Source organism: Tupaia chinensis, unplaced genomic scaffold, assembly GCF_000334495.1.
Source record: "Tupaia chinensis unplaced genomic scaffold, TupChi_1.0 Scaffold143814_1, whole genome shotgun sequence".
Lineage (NCBI taxonomy): Eukaryota > Metazoa > Chordata > Mammalia > Scandentia > Tupaiidae > Tupaia > Tupaia belangeri.
In genome coordinates, this window is record NW_006203664.1 from 1,161,489 (window position 1) to 1,167,334 (window position 5,846).

Genomic DNA, 5,846 nt, shown 5'->3' on the forward strand with positions numbered 1-5,846 from the left:
GAAAGAGACTCAGGGTTTTTGAAAGATCTCTTTCAGACCTTTCACAAAACATATCTCAAATCTATTCTGTTGTTTTCTGTTGCAAGCAACAGAAAATCCAAAATAAACTCACTAAGATGAAAAAGAAAATCCCTTGTCATGTAGCCAAAAAGTCTGAAACAAATATCAGGCATGGACTGATCCAAGGTTCAAATGATGTTACCAGCAATCTCTGTGTCTTTCTCTCTCAATGGTTTTATTTTCCTCTCTCTGTGACTCTTTTCTCACTTGAGTTCCCCCTTCACAGCTGAAAATGACCACCAGGAAAAGCCAGTAGTGTGGTGGTTGGGGTAACTGGATCCCACATGGATGCAGTTTAAGTCCCAGACCAGGCAACTTGAAAAACATGTCAGATATGCATGTGTGCTTGCTCAAAATCCTGAAAGGAGGGAGAAGTGGAGGAAAAGGGATTGTGGCATGGCCATTCCCCATGGGGTGCTCTCTCTCTCTCTCTCTCCCTCTCTCTCTTTCACTCTCCAGTGGGCACATGTGCCCTCTGGCAAATGAAGAGCAAGAAGAAGGAGGAAGAGGAGAAGGAAAAGAAAAAGAAGAAGAAGAAAAATAACCCCCAGGCGGCCATAAACATCTCGGTTCAAGTCCTTTCAGCAAGGGGGAGGCAGAAGACATACTTGTTCTGACATAGACAGCAAAATTATGATCTCTCTGAACAGGTTTTAGTCAGGAGACAGCCACAAACCAATCATGGAGGTCCAGAGACTGTAATAAACTAACTGGTTTTAACCTGAATTATATGCCCCTCCTGGCACATGACTGAGAAAGAGAGAGGGGCAACCCACAGACGAAAATAGAAATGTTGCTAAGAGACCAGAGAGGTGTGTGGGTGCTAAAGAGGAAAACAACCCTTGTCCTCTACAATTACTAGCATTTAATGAGCTCCAGCTGTGTGCAGAGTACTTTCCATCCATCTGTCATCTATCCTCTCAAAATCACCATCTCTATATTATAGATAACACAACTAAAGCACTTGTCCCAGGTTGGCCACCTCAGGAGTGACAAAGGCAGGATTTGAAACTGGGACCCTGAGACTGTGCTTCTAACAGTTGCAGCCTCCTAGCAAACTACTCAGCTCTGTCATAGAGATGTTCTAAAAGGCCCTGAGCCAGGACACCACCACATGTTCAGCCTATGCTGATACTTCAGACACTACAGTTATGGGTGGAGGAAAAGGGATTGTGGCATGGCCATTCCCCATGGGGTGCTCTCTCTCTCTCTCTCTCCCTCTCTCTCTTTCACTCTCCAGTGGGCACATGTGCCCTCTGGCAAATGAAGAGCAAGAAGAAGGAGGAAGAGGAGAAGGAAAAGAAAAAGAAGAAGAAGAAAAATAACCCCCAGGCGGCCATAAACATCTCGGTTCAAGTCCTTTCAGCAAGGGGGAGGCAGAAGACATACTTGTTCTGACATAGACAGCAAAATTATGATCTCTCTGAACAGGTTTTAGTCAGGAGACAGCCACAAACCAATCATGGAGGTCCAGAGACTGTAATAAACTAACTGGTTTTAACCTGAATTATATGCCCCTCCTGGCACATGACTGAGAAAGAGAGAGGGGCAACCCACAGACGAAAATAGAAATGTTGCTAAGAGACCAGAGAGGTGTGTGGGTGCTAAAGAGGAAAACAACCCTTGTCCTCTACAATTACTAGCATTTAATGAGCTCCAGCTGTGTGCAGAGTACTTTCCATCCATCTGTCATCTATCCTCTCAAAATCACCATCTCTATATTATAGATAACACAACTAAAGCACTTGTCCCAGGTTGGCCACCTCAGGAGTGACAAAGGCAGGATTTGAAACTGGGACCCTGAGACTGTGCTTCTAACAGTTGCAGCCTCCTAGCAAACTACTCAGCTCTGTCATAGAGATGTTCTAAAAGGCCCTGAGCCAGGACACCACCACATGTTCAGCCTATGCTGATACTTCAGACACTACAGTTATGGGATGGTATGTATTTGCTTGTTTGTTCGATGAGTTTAGTCTGGGTTTTCTGTCATTTGAAATACAAGGAACTCTAATGGATACAGCCATCACTGTTAGTACAGCTGATCTGTGTACAGACACTGGACTTTGAATCCACCAGACATGAGCTTTGCAAAGAGTAAAGAGTCCATCTATTCTTGGTATTACAACGCCACCAGTGGTGGATATCCACAAATTCAAACTCATCTTCAGATATAATAATTTATTTTCCAAGTTAATCACTTTCACTCCCATGCCCAATACCCTCCTACTAATCACAGCCAAGACTTGCAGTTGCTTTCTATCCTGTGCCTGTGCTGAGCTGGGAAGCTTCTTATCTTATCTGAACCAGGCACAGCCCCCTCGAGGGAGCCATCAGACATCCAAGGCAGAACATCTTCTACAAAGAACAACAAAAGCTAGATGCCCCAAAGCATCTGTCTTCATGATGAGCTGACTGAGGTCACTCTTGGAGCAGGGAAAATCAATACAGGAGCAAAGATAAGCTTCCAGGTGAGTGGTGGGAACAAATGACAGCTGGCCCGGCCATTTCTAAAATTTAGGTTGCCAAAGCAAAGCAAGTTCTGAATGCAGCAGTTTCTCCCGTAGCTAAAGCAGAGACCTCTTCTGGAACTTGGCTGCTGCCCCAGTCCCCTCTGAGGTCAAACTCCTCCGATTGTTCATCTTGGGCTCAGTATCCTGCTCAGCTGCTGTTAGCAGGTATTTAAAGGGAGAACAATGGTTGCTACTAACTCACCTACTGTCTTCTTTGAACTCATTATCTGTCCCCATCACCTTCTCTCCCTCTACTTGCAATATGGTGTCTCTTTCTGGTTAATAGTTATAAACAAGCTAAAAATATTAATATTTTCATTTCTCTTCCTCCTATCTGGTCATTCTCTAAACCAGTAGTTCTCAGCTTAATTGCACGTTGGATTCACCTATGAATTTTGTTGTTTTATTTTTTCATACAAATGTCTGCCCTCTCCCCACTCTACTCTAGAAGGGTATTTTAAACTTTTTCACATATGGCCTAAAGGAAGAAATATATTTAATTCATAGCTCAGAACACTCATGTAACAAACACAGCACCCTTGCTCTTTGGGAGGTACTCTATTATTTTCAGTGTGACTGTCTTGCTTGCTCTTTTTTTTTTTTTTTTTTAATGCTGGTCCCAATCTGCTAAGAGGTCATGCAGATTAGAAAAAAATTGTTTAAGATATTAATTTGTAACATTCTCTTTGTATTTCTTTTTCTTCCAGTTTTAACCTAATTTTTTTCCCGCAATTTCTTTGTTATTATTATTTATACATTTAATCACTATATCTCATTTATCTTGTATAGAGAATTTACTCAACACGAAATATACCTCAGACCAGTCCAGTTGAGAATACTATACACATCATCATCAACAGGTAATAAACCATTTCTGTATCCCACAAATGTCTTACCTCTATTTTTCTCCCTAATTTCCTTCCCTTCACTCTTCCCCTCTCCCACCCCCTTCCACACTGTATCTAATGTCCATAACTAGTTTCAATGCTTTTATGTCCTTCGATCTTTCAGTCTTGCCTTAGGAATCTTTCACAGGACTGAATGCAGAAACTGCCAGAAGTCAAAGTTTTTTTCATACTTCTGTAAAAATCTAAACTCTTTAGTAATATTTTGCTTGATATCCTAAGAGGAAAAAAAATATGACTTGGAGGATGACAACAGGTTAGAGTCTGATTTCCACCAGACAGAAAAATAGAAAAATCACTGATGGTCCTGGAATAGCTGATGGCTGTGCTCCATTTGCTGGGGGTATCCTGGGAAGGCTCTCCCATCCCAGCCCTTCCTCCTGCTTGGCGTCCTTCAAGGCTAGACTCTACAATTTCCCAAGTATGGCTAAAGACTTCATTCCCAATAAAGAATGCAGAAAGCTTCTGTATCTCCAGGAATAACACTGGGAGATGAGGACATCTATAACAATACTCATAATGACCTAGAAATTAAATGCCTGGCATTATTTTTCAGGAGCCCCTTACATGCTCAAAGTTTTCATGAAGTCCAAGAAATGGTGAGGATTACAAGCCTATCAATGAGTGAGGTGGACCCTTCCATCATCTTGGTAAGATATGGGCTGAATCAGACTTAAGTCAATTTAAAATAAAATGAAAAAATAAAATTATGTTTCACTCCTGGGTTCATGAAATAAAAGTCATATCCAGCTGACTCGACCCCATGGCAGCTACACTGGAACCCAGTGAGCCGGTGAAGGGGAAGCCTTTCAAGCTACTAGGAATTTTAGATGTTGAAAATGTTCCCTGTGCTTGAGAGTTGATATTATATGGCTCATTAGGATTTGTTGTGGCTGGCCTTGGGCATTTTTTGTTAACTAGTAGAATTAGAAGATCATGTGATGTTGGAGGAGGAGGATTTATCTTAGTGACTTTAGGAGGCTGGTTCCATTGTAGGTATAATCATGCAAAGCAAAGAGTACAACAAAGAATTGCCAGAGAAGGTATTAAAAATATGATACTATATGAAAGTACCCACCTTGATCCTGAAAGAAAACAAAGCAACAGCAACAGAAACAGTTAAGCAATCTTGAGCATAGAGAATCTGAAGTTAGTGTGAAAACAGCTGAGATCAACCACATAAAACATTTTATATACAATAAGAAAGCTCTCAATCAAGGAAAAAAAATCATATCCATTATACCTGCGTCTGTCTTCACTGTTTTCCACTCTGCATCCCTCTATCTGCACTGCCCTTGCTCTGGTTCACAACAGACTAATTTCATTGTTCTCTCCCATTTTGCAGGTGGAAAGACAATGAATAAAGACTTGGTATGGTCACTTAGCGAACTAACTGCTGAGCTGGTCCTTCAAATCCAGCTTTTATAAGAGCCCACTGAGGAATCTACCCTGGAAGTGAAAGAGAAAACCAGAACTCCTATAAAGGGAAGGAACACGCTATTGCTGTGTCTCCCAAGCACTTCCAACGATGTCCATGGGAACACAACTAAGTCAAAGGTAAAATGGCCTATAGTCAACCCTCACCATGCCTTACAGAGCCATGGAACTTGGCATGTGCTGCCCTGTTACATAGAATGGTACTACCCACTTCCTCAAGGCCTCTCCTCAAGCAGAAACCTCTGAAGGTTCAAGAATCCCAGTACTTCGATGGGCAGGCCAAAGGTTCAGTATGTGTTTCTGTGAGTCAGACACACAGCCAAAGATGGGCAGTGTTTTCTACAACAATCAGCCTCACTGAACAAGATGAAAGTTTAAGCCTAACTCTCAGACTTACTAAGGTGTTTGAAACCCACTGAGCATCATCAATGTTGGAATATTCACTTTGCAAGCTAAATAATGTGATTGAATATATAAAAGAAACTGAAACAAAAAAGACCCAGCCAAAAATAAAATAAAAATAAAAGACTGTATAGTTAAAAAAAAAGGAGGAGGAGAAGAAAAAGACTTCATGTCAATCACAATTTTCTAGAGTCTTTTTCTTTGTGTAGGCCTTTTCACCCTTTAAAACTTTCTACCCATAGTAAGGTAAAACCTTTGAATATTATTAAACTGTATTTCCTTTTTTAAATTACAGTAAAGTACATATAACAAAATTTACCATCTTAACCATTTTTAATTGGACAGTTCAGTGGCGTTAAGTACACTTCCATTACTGTGCAACCATCGCCACCATCTCCAGAACTCTTTTCATCTCAGAGAACTGAAACTCTGTCCCCACTCAACATTAACTCTCTATTCCCTTCTCCCCACAATCCCTCTTAACCACTATTCTACTTTTTTTTTTTTGAGGAGGTTTTTTTTTTTTTTTTTT

The 5,846-nt window shown here is 41.1% G+C and overlaps 1 pseudogene; it reads left to right on the top strand.

The window, feature by feature from the left end:
* The first annotated feature begins 4,238 nt into the window (after window positions 1–4,238).
* On the top strand, window positions 4,239–4,483 carry LOC102483073 (cytochrome c oxidase assembly protein COX20, mitochondrial pseudogene; annotated as a pseudogene).
* The last annotated feature ends 1,363 nt before the right edge of the window (window positions 4,484–5,846 follow it).